At 38.4% G+C, this 14,063-nt stretch overlaps 1 pseudogene; it reads left to right on the forward strand.

Moving 5' to 3' along the window:
• The first annotated feature begins 11,854 nt into the window (after window positions 1–11,854).
• On the forward strand, window positions 11,855–13,609 carry LOC118857615 (annotated as a pseudogene).
• Window positions 13,610–14,063: the final 454 nt, after the last annotated feature.

Raw genomic sequence — 14,063 nt, forward strand, 5'->3', positions numbered from 1 at the left:
GCAGAGTTTATCACCCTTTCATCCATTTCACCTCACTCTTGTGCATATTGAAAGCTGGTTCTCAACAATGTCATTCCCTGGGTTTAGGGCAGATGCTTGCAGGCAGTCACTTAAGTTTTTAATTTTACATTATGAATTGGGCATGAAATACACACCCGAATTCATGCATAAAATATCCTTGGCAAAAATGACATCCCCAATGTAAGTCAATTATTAATGAGCTTGGCTTCTAACTTACTGAGTTTCAATTGCACAAGAGCACTGCTAAGGTTCGGTGTATCCAACAGCAAATGAGTGACTGTCGTTGCATTCCCAGTAGTCTGAGGAAAGCATCAGTCACAGCCCAAGTTATTTCCTAGACCTGGATGTAACAAGCGAAAGGTTTCTATGTATTATGAAGCCACTGCCCTAAGGGAAGAGATAAAATTGCATAGCAATAGAATAGCCTAGCAGCCCTGAGTCCTGGGCAAACCAACCCTAGGCTTTTGAGAATTAATGAGATCTTTGGAGGATTAGAGAGACACTTATGCCTCTTCCCCAGCATCTTAGCCATTTTTCAAGAATTGGATGCCCATATCCATGTAGTACATACTCCCGTGTTTTCAAAATAGTCTGATCACACTTGTTTTTCTATAAAGGATTTTGAAACTCTTAGATGAAAGGGTTTTGGCATGATGATGCAATGTGACTGTTTTGCCTCTGGTTAAAGCAATTGAGGTCGGCTTTCTTTTTCTCATAATAGTGCTCTAGTATGTGCTACTTCAGAATAATATTTTTTTTTTAATTCCACAGAGTAAATCTGAAACAAGACCATAAAAAGTTAACACCAAACTACATTGTTAAGGGGAATTCTTTGACCAGGAAGTCCCTATAGCAATGAAACCACCCATCCAGTCATTAGCCCTATCACTACCCTAAAAGGAAAGATAGGGCCACTGAAATACATCCTGGACAGTTTAAGGATGATGTCCTAGAGGCCAATCACCATGACCTACTACAATATATAGCCTAAGGCCATCATCATAGAAGGTTGGGCTAGTGGATTTATCCGATCTGGTCATTTTCATTTTCTCAAATCTAAAAGCACATACCTATCCTTGATATTTTAAACTCTGTCCTAACACACATGCTTCCTACTACATTATACATTTTCCACTAGAGTTTCTGAAAAACATAATTCCCATTATCATTATTCCTTCTAAGAACTCTCCTTGGGAGTACTCCCAGATAGAGATATAGTGAGACATAGAGATTCTATGTTATATTTTGATAGGAAATTTATAGTTGTAGCATTAAATAGATGACAAATAGACATAAAAATTAGTGGACATCTTATAAATGTTTTACTTTTATTTATGTATTTTATTATTTCATACTATCATTTAAATAATGATATTCTATTTTAATGTATTATGTTACTTTAGAACAAATTATATGAACTCTTTTTAACATATGGATTCTGATTAAGGACACATACTTTGTTAATATTATTGGCAAGATAATTAAATTTTGTGCCTTGTGTCTATAGTAGAAGACAATCAGTTTAATTTAGATAGGGAATATTTCTTCACACTTGGAATTCTTCCCCAAAATGGGCAACATTCAGAAGATAAGACTTATCTGCCTTGGTGGCTTATTTTAATATATTGATGGCTCTCTGATCTCATCTGCATACTTCCTCTATAAATACTGATTAGAACACATTCATACCTCTCCATCCTGTAAAATTTCTCTCTTTGCCATTCCATAAATCCTTTGTAGAGGATCAATCTAATGTACTTAAGTCTTTTCTCTAGGTCTTTTCCTCTTTCAAAAATACTGTTTCATGATGTGAAATACTCAGGCTGTGTCCATATTGATCCTGTTTATCTGCTTCCCCTCTTTTCCAGTCACATTTATCAAGGTAAATGGCTGATATACCCAATTCTTGTATGCAAATTACTAATTATGTAAAATAGTCTACTTCCACTCATCATGAGTCTTTCATTGTCATTTGGGTCACCTATACTTTTTAATCTACTGAGATTACAATTTTTCATGAAGAATGGGGAAATGTTGTGTTAAAAATATGGACTTTGTATAAGGGAGATGTTGGAGATCTTTGAAAGGCTACACAATTTCTCAAATTCAAACCTAACAGAGAAATCACACTGGAAGTGATTCAATCTTAAAGGTACTTAGGAATTGATTTTCAAATGGTCTCAAGGAGGGGAAGAATCTTGAAGAGTAGAAATTCTTTATTTGCTATTAACACACACATGGAAACCCAGAAAGGACATCAGCAATTACCAACTTATATCCCTACTATAGGTAACTAGGTGGTACAGAGGATAGAGCATTAGACCTGGAGTCAGGAAGTCTTTCCTTCAGTTCACATCTGCCCTCAGATACTTACTAACTGTGTGACCTCAGCATGTCACTTAATCTTTGTCTGCCTCATTTTCCATATTTGAAAAATGTGGATAATAATAAGTACTTACTTCCCAGAGTTGCTATGAAGATGAGATAATATTTGTAGTGTGCCTTATAAACTATGTAATTGTGACCTAATATTATTATTGGTTTTTCACTTTTATAAAACTTTATGAGAATGATCTTTGGACATATCAGGGGTATCTATGATAAAAATGTTAAAATGAAAAATAGGCTTAATCAAACTACCAAAGGGGTTCATGGCGCACACACACACACACACACACACACACGCACAAGAAAGGTTAAGAACCCAAGGCTTAACACAGAAAGTGGAGGGCTTTCACGATAAGTTTTCCAGAGGACACCACATCTTCATCCAAAATTGATTAAAAGTTTTAGAAAATACAAATCTCTGCATTCTTTGTTTTTTACAACAAGCACTTGATCATTAGAGTTAAATGACTATTGGTCACATTTTGGAAAAAAGAGAAGAGAGCTCAACTTCACATTTTATATAATTAGTTGGTAATTTGGATAAATATCAAGTGGCTTGATCATTCTTAATCCTAAAGCACTACAAAAGAAATACAAAGCAATATATAAAAAAAGATTAATAGTTTGCCTGTCAACCAAGATTTAGATAAGATTTTGACTATATCCCACCAACTCTATATCGTGTCCTTCTAAACGAGAAGCATTGCTTAGCAGGTCTTAGCCTAAGGTCCACAGATTCCTCCAGGGATCAGTAAAACTGAATGAGAAAAAAGTCATATCCTTGTTTTCACTATCCTCTACCTTAAATTTAACATTTACCTTCAATTATTTAAAAACACTATTCCAAGAACAGGTCCATAAATTTTATCAACCTTCCAAAAGGGTCTATAGCATACATAAGACCTTCCCTTGTTCTGAAATGATAATCATAGGGCCCATTAAAAAACACATAAGTAATTTTCCAGGGTTCTGTACCGGCATCCACCCCATCTTATAAGGCAAAGACGAGATACCCACATCATTGAGATAGCCTTTTATGTATGGAAATACTTCTAGGGGCAGCTAGGTGGCACAGTCAGTAGAGCACCGGCCCTGGAGTCAGGAGGACCTGAGTTCAAATCCAGCCTCAGACACTTGACGCATGTACTAGCTGTGTGACCTTGGGCAAGTCACTTAACCCCAACTGCCCTGCCAAAAAGCAAAAATAAAATAAAATAAAATAAAAATAAATGTACTTCTACTTGACTTGGCCAGTGTTCTTTTGAAAGCATGTTCCTACGCATCATTAGGGACAACCCTGGAATGAGTCACTTCACTTTCAACCCACTGGCCAAAACTCTGATGCTATCAAAAGCTGTTCCTCCTGTAATTTTTACCTTATTCTAAAAGGCCACCTGATGTGGATTCTGTGAGCCGAATCTTTTGAATGGATTGGGCATTGATAAAAAATAAATTAATAAATTTTATTAAAAAAAAAAAGATCTTTTCTACCTATACCATTTGTTCCTGAGATTTCATGGCTAGGGTCTCATGGGACCTTCCTAGACTTTTAGCAACCTGTCTTTGTTCCATCGCTGATTCGTTTGGGCTCCAGGTGAATCTACCCATGGTCTCCCATTATTGACTAAGCTCAAATGATAGAAGTACCAAAGGGCCAATACAGAATAGGCATCTTTTTCATTTGTGAGCTAGGAATAAAATCACCTCCCACCTTCAGGTTATGAGTCATTAATCCCTTAATCTAGAGAGAGATCCCAAACACTACATGTTATAATCATCACAATGACAAAAACTGAGGGTACATTATCAAAATATCCTAACTCCGCTCTTTTTCCCTCCAGATTCTTCCAACAATTACATGACTATCTATCATATTAAGTCATAAGAAAAAGGATAACATACCATAGACAGTTTCTATGCCTGATATCAGAGGAGAAAAATCCTCACCCCTGAGAATAATCCCATTTCTTTTTTTTTTTAAACTAGAATCTAGAATGACAGTTACCAACTGTTGACAGGAGGTGACTGAGCAAGGAAAGAGTAGCTGGGATCATCATTATTTGGATGTTTTGGAAGGATCTAGAAACACTTACAAAAATGGTTACAAAGCAACCTTCTGGATCATGAGCTTGGCATGAGATGGCAAGAAAAAGAAAAGTGGAAGAATATATCATCTCTTTGTGGGCAGATAGGTGGCATAGTAGATAGAGCACCAGGCCTTCAGTAAGGAAGACTCATCTTCATGAGTTCAAGTCCAGCCTCAGACACCTACTAGCTTTGTGACACTGGGCAAGTCACTTAACCCTCTTTACCTCATTTTCCTCATCTTTAAAATGAGCTGGAGAAGGAAATGGCAAACCACTCCAGTATCTTTGCCAAGAAAGCTCTGAATGGGGTGACAAAGAGTTGAAAATGACTTAAACAACTGAAAGACAACTTTAACTCCTTACTGGACACATGGGCTGTTCCTCGCAATCAGTTTGTGAACTCTCATTTGTTCTATTTAGAATTTTGTACATCTGGCTGGTGTTGTTTTTCCTCCTCCTAGTTTTTCCTATCATATCAGCAATAGAATTGCCTACGCAGAGGTATCCATAAATTATACTGCAGTCTAGGAGTTTCTAGTGTCTGGAAAGCTTGGAACAAAAGGCAGAAATGCAAATGGGAACTGTTTAATTCAGTGAGTATATGTGCTGTTACCCAGGTGCCAATGACATCCCTCTGACCAGCACAGAGGCACCAGGGACCAACCCAGCATACATTTTTAATGTGCTCAGCTGTGACAGCATATACACAAAGAAGACCTTAAGGCCTTAAAGTCGTCCTCTTGGAAACCACTGCACTTTTAGGGGCCCAGAAGAAATGGTTTAATTAATCTTCTTTTTCAGGATCGCTTTTTTATATGAATTATGTACACTGAAAACCTGCCAATTATAGCAAATTAAGGGACTTGGCAAGTGCATCCCTTGGAGGCAGATGGTAAATAATATTCAGATTCTGACTTGAAATAGGCCTAGAGATTAGTCAGTGGAGAATTTAAAAGCAATCCAGATATGTGAAAGAAATGGATTTAATGTGAACCTAAGAATAGGTTATTGTTTTGGGGTGATAATGATGATATGCTAAAATTGATGATTCATAAATAATGAGAGGTACCCCGTGAGTGGCAGCAGTTTCTGATGCCCTCTCTCTGTTGGCATTTGAGTTTTTCAATGAATATTTATTTCTTGTGCTCTTCTATGACTACATAAAATAAACAAAGCACCCTCCCCCCCTTTCCTTTTTCCTGAAGGCTGGCAAAAATTGATACACTGAGTGAAATCTCAGAACTGAATGGGGCAAATCGAAAGACTCTTCCTGCAAATAGAATAAGGGCCATGTTTAGATGAATGTTCTAAGTGATCTCCTGGGGAGGAACTGAAGGAGAGCAATTGGTCAGGGATCAACTCACCTTTCAACTCCAGAGAACTCAGTTTGTGCCTGAGTTTAGTTGCTCCAGTAATGAATGTGGCGATCTCAGTTTATTCCCCTAATAGCCATTTCTCCTTTTCACTAATTCGCCACAGAAACAATTCAGAACAATTGGCAGTCTCAATAACAGACTCCGGGCCGGAAAACAACAGGAATGGTGCCAGTTAGAATGGAGGTGTGTTGGCAGAGCCAAGAAGAGAGGGGACAGCTCACCCAGCATCTGCTTGCACTCTGCCTCCCTCCATTCCCTGCAGCTTTCCAAATCCATCCCAAATCCCACCCAGCCTAAGGACAGAAATCTTTCTGGAGAACCAAGCCCCAGAAGAGAGACAGATCTCAAAGTCAAGTGCATGGTTAGTCATTTAATTCGTGTTCGGCCTGGGATACTAAATTTAGGAAATGACTCAATCATCATCCACAATTACAGCTATTTTCGAGGCGGTAAGTGATGCAGTACACCAGTACTGATGCAAAAGCATACCCCAATTAGTTTCTGCAAATGCTCTTCCTGCAACAGGGCTTGTTTCCTAGGAGCCTTCAATCTAATTACTAAGCTTGATTTTCCCTCAGGGCCCTCCTTGCTGGATGATTTCATTTTACACTTAGGCTAACCTTTGCTGTCAGTGATGTCACTGGAGTGCACCTTCTCAGGAGAGGCTCATATGAATACACTAAAAGGTTAATTTGCTTGATATTTGGTTAAAGAGGCTTTCCCTACTACAGGGGTCCCATTCTGCTTTAAATGGGTAGTGGTATAAAGCCATCTTCTTCAGATGGCAATTTGCACCCAGCCAGCACTAACAGAGCTTTATATACTAACTATCCAGAAATCACTCAGATGGAAAATAACTGCTGAGGAAGAAATCTGTAGATCCTTTCTCCAATTCACATTATTCACTCAAAGAGACTTAGCATATTTCTTAGTGGTTTTTCTCATAAAAACAAGAGCTGCAAGGCTCAGTGGAAAATGTAAACAGTTGCACCGCAGGGGAAAAAAAATTGTGTTCAACTGTCTTAAACCATCTGACTTATAAAGTAGGAAGCAAAAGTAACTCACACACACAGAAAGCCCATCATCATTATGCCCCAAGTGCAGAATGCATATAATGACTACATATGGTACCACTTTCTGGTACTCACCTGTACTTCCCATCACTCTCTGTGCATGGGAATTGTTGTATAAGACTAAACATGGTTTGGGGGCACAAGCATAACCCAACCTTTAAAGCCATCTGCAAAACTGATGTATAACACAATGAATGGAAATTGACATTAAGCCTGTCCCATGCCAACATTCTTAATTGAAAAAGAAAAAAAAATTTCAATCAATTTTTTTTTCTCTTTAATTGACAAATACCTGGTCCAGCTGATTAAAAAAACCAACAACACTGATTCTGTGTCAGGTTAGATATGGTCTTTGACTTTATTCTTCTATTTTTCTCTAGCTAGAAGAACCTTCAGTGTTCCTTCTCCTTAGTGGGTTTTTCCCTCTATTTTGTTTTTCATCTTTATAGTTTTGCCTAAAGCAGTATTTTCCTCAAACTTTAAATATATTTCCTTCTATAAGATTTTAATATTCATCCCTAATATTACTTTCCTTGTTTCAGATGCACAATTCTTCATAATTTCATACTTATACTAATACCTGTTTTTGTATCCTGCCTTTGACACCCATTCACTGTATGACGATTGGCAAGTCATTTAACTTCTCAATGCCTCAAGAAACTCTCTGAGATTATAAATTGCAGAGGAGCTTATCTTTTGAATTGCTGGAAGGAGTTCTCAAACTAGTTTTCATCCTAACATTACACACACACACATACACACACATATATACATGTGTGTATGTATATACATACATGCAAGTATATACATGTATTATGTGTATATACATACACATACATGCATATATGTGTATATATATATACATACATATGTATAAAATTTGTCTAGACAAACAGAAAAAAAACACTCATGCTACAGCATGGACAGAATTTCATGAGGCAATCCTTAGAACCATGAATTCACAGCTACCAGCCTAAGTGGGAAGAGTCTGAAGTCCATCCTCCACCAGGAGACCCAAAGCATTTTTTTTTGCATAAGGTCCCTCATCCAACATTTATCATGGCATCACACATATAATTGGAGAGCAAACTTGCTGAATGTGGAGTATATATAGTTCTCTGATATCTTCTCAGTCATGGAGGTGGTACTAGGATTCTCTATAGCTATGAAAGTGGAGTATCAGTTTTTGTAGCTTAGAACCCAAGATCGTACTCAAAGCTTTAATATATTGGTAGGGCCTACAAAAACTGACACTCCACTGCCAAAACTATACAATATTTTGTCACCATGTGCTATGCACCTCAATCTGGAAGGTCCATATTCTCTTTGGGCATCATCCCCTTTGAATACCCCTTGGTCAAGCTAGATGACTTCTCCTATTGGTGAGTTCTTCTCAGAGTCTCCATTTAAGAAAAGGACCAAGACCAGTCAAATCAAGAACACATAACAGAAAAAATGAGGTATACCAGTTACTCCTATAGTAAAAGGAATGTATAGCAGATGAACACACTAACTACTGTGCTAGTATCCACAAAATATTTTTTAAACATGCTATATAAATGAATGGATCTTGTTGGGTCGATGTTCTTTAGAGGATTTATGAGTGGTGAACAAGAATCATAGGAAGAGAATGTCTAGATTAGTTGCAATATAACTTAGGGGAAAGAGTTCTTAGAGTTGTTATCTAAGGGAACGAGATGACAGATCCATTACTTAATTTTACAAAGTTTTTATTAACATTTTGTTTTTACATCATCACAGTATCCTATATATTCCTCATCCTTACACCTCCACAAGAGCCATGCCATATGACAAATAGTATTTTTAGAGAGGAAACTAAAATCAGCACAATGGATAGATATATTGAAAAAGTCTGAGGGGAGCAGGGCCAAGATCATGGAGAAAAGGCAGGAAGGTGCCTGAGTTCTTCCCAATTTCTCTCAGAAACAACATTAAATCAAGCCTCTAAATGGATTCTTGAGCACCAGAAGCTACAAAAAGACAGAGTAAAACAATTTTCTAGTGTGACATAACTTGGAGGGACTTCAGGAAAGGTCTGTCTCGCTTGGGTAGAAGAGGAGCACAGCCCAGCTCAGACAATGTCCAGGCAAGCCAGATGGAGGCTCTTAGCCTCAGCACAGATCAGCAACTGAGGCCCTTCTGTCCTGGCTCAGCAGGCCAGCAGTGAGGCTTTCAGCCTCAGCATAGAAGGCAAATTTTGAGCCCTGGACCCCATGGGAAACAGCTTGGAAAAAGAAGGACAAAAATTGACTGAAGAAAACAACTTCTCAAAAAATAGAATTGTCCAAATGGAAAAGAAGGTAGAAAAGCTAAATGAAGATAATAACTCCTTAAAAAATAGAATTGGGCAAGTAGAAACTAATGACTCCATGAGACATCAAGAATTAGTCAAACAAAATCAAAGGGATGAAAAAATAGAAAAAGATGTAAAATACCTCACTGGAAAAACAACTGATCTGGAAAATAGACCCAGGAGAGAGGGTGGTCAAAAGGAAAAGGAAAAAACTTGTGAGGAGGGTCAGGGTGAAAGAAGAGAGAAGTATAAGTGGCAGGGGAATAGGATTGAGGGAAATAAACAGTAATCATAGCTTTGAATGTGAATGGGATGAACTCTCCCATAAAATGGAAGCAGATAGCAAAGCACATTAAAAACCAGAATGCCAGGATATATTGTTTACAAGAAATACATTTGAAGAAGAGAAATACACACAGAGTTAAGATAAAAGTCTGGAGCAGAATATATTATGCTTCAGCTGAAGTAAAAAAAAATCAGGGGTAGCAATCCTGATCTTAGACAAAGCAAAAGCAAAAAATATATATATACCTAATTAAAAGAGATAAGGAAGGAAGCTACATCTTGCTAAAAGGCACCACAGAGAATAAAGTAATATCAATAATAAACATATATGCACCAAATGGAATAGCATTCACATTATTAGAGGAGAAATTAAGTGAGTTACAGGAAGAAAAAGACAGCAAAACTATACCAGTGGGGGACCTCAACCTCCCCCTCTTAGAACTAGATAAATCTAACCACAAAATAAACAAGAAAAAAGCTAAGGAGGTAAATAGAACTTTAGCAAAGTTAGATATTATAGACCTCTGGAGAAAATTGAATGGGGATGGAAAGGAATATAACTTTTTCTCAGTGGTAAAAGGCCCCTACACAAAAACTGACCATGTATTAGGGCATAAAAAACTCACAATCCAATGCAGAAAAGAAGAAATATTAAATACATCCTTTTCAGATCATGATACAATGAAAATTGTGTGTAGAAAAGTCCCATGGAAAGATAGGCAAAAAAACTAATTTGAAACGAGATAATCTAATCCTAAAGAATGAGTGGGGCAAACAAAAAATCATAGAAATTATCAATAATTTCATCAAAGAGAATAACAATAATGAGACAGCATGCCAAAATTTATGAAATACAACCAAAGCAGTATTTAGGGGAAATTTTGTATTTCTAAATGCTTACATGAATAAAAGAGAAAAAGAAGAGATCAATGAATTGGGCATGCAACTTAAAAAGCTAGAAAAAGAACAAATTTTAAAACCCCAACTAAATGCCAAATTAGAAATTCTGAAAATGAAAGGAGAGATTAATAAAATTGATAGTAAGAAAATTAGCAAACTAATAAACAAAATTAAGAGATAACTTTATGAAAAAAACAATAAAATAGATAAACATTTGGTTAATTTTACTTTAAAAAAAAGAGAGAAGAAAACCAAATTAACAGTATCAAAACAGTATCAAAAATGAAGAGGAATTTAAATGAATAGAAAATTAAAGCAATAGTAGGAGCTGTTTTGCCCAACTATGTGCCAATAAATCTGACAATCTAAGTGAAAGAGATGAATATTTACAAAAATATTAATTGCCCAGATTAACAGAAGAGGAAATAAAATGCTTAAATAGACCCATCTTAGAAAAAAAAAAAGAAATTGAACAAAAGCCACTAAGAACTCCCTAAGAAAAAAATCTCCAGGACAAAAATGCTCTAAATTACTATTGATTAGAGAAATGCAAATTAAAATAACATTGAGGTACCACTTCTACCTATCACATAGGCTAATATAACAGAAAAGGAAAATGATAAATTTTGGAGAAGATATGGAAAAATTGAAATACTAATACATTGTTGGTGGAGTTGTGAACTGGTCCAACCTGGAGAGCAATCTAGAACTATTCCCCAAGGACAACCAAATTGTTCATACCCTTTGATCCAACAATACCACTACTAAGGTCTATATCCCAAAGAGATCATAAAAAAGGAAAAGGATCCACATGTACAAATATATTTATAGCAACTCTTCTTGTGGTTGCAAAGAATTAGAAATTGAAGTGATGACCATCAACTGGCGAATGGCTGAACAAGTTGTGGTATATGAATGCAATGGAATACTATTGTGCTATAAGAAATATTGAGCAGGCAGATTAGAGAAAACCCTGGAAAAACTTATGAACTGATGCTATGTGAAGTGAGCAGAACCAAGAGAACATGGTACATAGTAACATCAATACTGCATGATGATCAATCATGATAGGCTTAGCTCTTCTCAGCGATACATCAATCCAAGACACTTCCAAAAGACTCATGATGGAAAATGCTATTCACATCCAGAGACAGAACTATGGAATCTACATGCAGATTGAAGCATACTATTTTCACTTTAAAAAATATATTTTAATGGTTTTTTCCCTTTTGTTCTGATTCTTCTTTCACAGCATGACTAACATGGAAATATATTTAATATGTTTGTACGTGTATAACCTATCTCAGATTGCCTGCTGTCTTGGGGAGGTTAATGGAGAATGGGAAGAAAGGAAGTGGGGAAAATTTGGAAACCAAAATCTTATAAAAGTGAATGTTAAAAACAATCTTTATGCCTTTTTGGCATCCATCAAGGCCAGGACAACTCTCCTGGTCCAGGATGCAGCTGTGGCCCAGCAGTAGCACAGCAGCGGGAAGTGCCTGGCACCCCATGAAGATGAGGGTGCTCATGGTTGAGCCCAGCTTGGAGGACCCCTACCAGTTCTTCTATGATACCAGGTCATCCCACAGACCTGGGAGCTATTCTGCCCACCAACCCCCCGGGGGCCTGGGCTACACTTCCCCCTCACAGCCAGTCTTCCTCACTAACCCTGTGTCCAACATGGTGGTAGGCTATGGGAGTAGCCTGGCTGCCCATGGCAAGGAGCTGGTGGACAGGAATATTGACTGCTTCATTCTTGTCACTCAGCTTAAGTATTACTTTGCTGTGGACATTGTGCACATGGGGAAGAAACTGGGGCTCTTGGTGTTTCCCTACGTGTACCAGGATTGGGAGGTACAGTACCAGCAGGATATGCAGGTGGCCCCAAAGTTTGACATCAACACCTCAGCTCTCTACATTCCAGCTATAGACTTCATCACATATATCCTGGTTGCTGGACTAGCACTGGGAACACAGGACAAGTTCTCCCCAGACCTCCTGAGTCTGCAGGCTAGCTCAGCCTTGGCCTGCCTCACAATGGAGGTGTTGGGGTTTTGGGGGAGGTACTCCTCAAGGACCAGAGTACCTGATAGGGTCATCTGGAATGAATTCATGGACTCAAGAATTCTTTAAGTCAAGGTGGCAAAGATGTATTGTTATGCTTTTCAGTGGGCAAGATTCCTTAGGGAATCTGTGATCTAAAGGCGGTACAGTAAAAGTTTATACAGATTAAACTATAGGAAAACATGTGCCAAATATGCTAACTAGGTGAGTCAGGGTGGGATTAGGGAATGGTTAAGGAGTGGTCAGTTCTTAAAGGAACATGCGCATTCAGCACTACTGTGCAGGCGTTTTACCCAGAGTTCACTAGGAAATAGCCCAAAGAGGGGTGACAGGGACATATGTTTTTTAGGCCTGAAACATCAACTAATGATCAGGGCCTACTGAGAAATACACAGGTTGCCCCCCAACAATGTCTTGTTAGACAAGATAAACATAGGGAATATACATATATCTAAGTCTAGGATGCACATAATGAGGAGTCCAGGATACATATGATAGTCCAGTGAGTAGTAAATATCTTTATGAGCAAGCACACAGCCAGATCAGCCAGGACACGGCCAGTTTAAACTAATAAATTCTGTAGGTGAAGCTGACTACTGTATCAGGAAGAGAGATAATTGTTTTGCTTGTGTTTTCTCCTGTTTTGCTAGGACATACTGTCCTTGGGCTGAGGAAAAAACTGACAAGAATAGTGTTTTGAGGCTAGGGAGAAATATGATTTTGGAATTGGTGTCCAAGCACAGGCACCCAAGCACCCCATCAGAGGTGCTGGTCATCCTGCTGAGCCTCTACCTAGTCACTGTCAACACAGACCTCTCCACCATCGACCTGCTGGGGTTACGAGTATGTAGGGAAGACTGATGGGGTCATGACCAGCCTGCTCTTTGGGAGGACTGGCTACTACCTGGTGTCCAGCTGTTGTTGTGTGGCCATCTTGTCTACATAATGTGTACCTTTCAACTGAAAATCCTATCTGGAGCGGCAGCTGAAGGAGTACTGGTCTGAGGGGTGCAAAACAAGCTGTGCATGTACCTGACCATGGCCATCTCAGCCACCCCGCCCCTCTTCACATACTGGCTCACCTTTTACCTGGTCAAGTGAGGGGCACCAGGCCACTGAACCCTGCAAACAGGAACTGGAGCCCCATGTTGGGGGAGGCTGGGGGTCCATCACTATGGACTGAGCTACTGGGGCCCCGCTGTCCCTCTCCCCACAAAGTCCCTGGCCCTCTGACTGGAACCTGTCCCTCTTCCACAAAGATTCATCTTCTCCTTGACTGTTGGGTTTGAGCTGAGTACCAAATCCCCTGCCCTAGGAAAGAGCCCATCCTCCCTCCCCATCTCTGCTTCTTCCTCTATCTTCTATCTTCTAAGGTACTTAGAGATTTCTTAACCGCACAACATGTTCCAAGCTGGGGCTACAGCCCATGGGCATCTGTTACAGGGAGAAATAAATTGCCAGGGGTGCTAAAAAACTATCTTTATGTATAATTGCAAAAAAAATAATAAAATATGATTAAGTGGGGGAAAGAAAAAAATTTAAATTAAAAAAATTA

The sequence above is a fragment of the Trichosurus vulpecula genome, chromosome 7, assembly GCF_011100635.1.
Source record: "Trichosurus vulpecula isolate mTriVul1 chromosome 7, mTriVul1.pri, whole genome shotgun sequence".
Lineage (NCBI taxonomy): Eukaryota > Metazoa > Chordata > Mammalia > Diprotodontia > Phalangeridae > Trichosurus > Trichosurus vulpecula.